Source organism: Orycteropus afer, unplaced genomic scaffold (genome assembly GCF_000298275.1).
Source record: "Orycteropus afer afer isolate SDZICR_OR568_19922 unplaced genomic scaffold, OryAfe1.0 scaffold00733, whole genome shotgun sequence".
NCBI classification, from domain to species: Eukaryota; Metazoa; Chordata; class Mammalia; order Tubulidentata; family Orycteropodidae; genus Orycteropus; species Orycteropus afer.
The window spans coordinates 62,130-62,400 of record NW_006922320.1 but is presented as its reverse complement, the minus strand read 5'-3'; positions in this window follow the sequence as shown (position 1 = coordinate 62,400).

Sequence of the window (271 nt, the reverse complement as noted above, 5' to 3'; positions counted from 1 at the left end):
CACAGCAATTAACAATAGCAGTAGCATCTACCTTCTGGATGACTGAATGTTCAGTGAGATAATACATTATTACTACTTATTGCTGTTCTTGTACTTTGGTGGGACATGGTGGACTGTCCTGGGAAAGAGTACATTTTGACTTCTGCATTTTAGGTTTGCCCCCTAAGCCATCACTTTCACAGTTTCCTCCTCTCACTCTGGGGAGGCAGAAGCAATATCACTTACCACTTACCCCTTGAGCTCTGGTGGGGCTGGATCACTGTAGACCTGG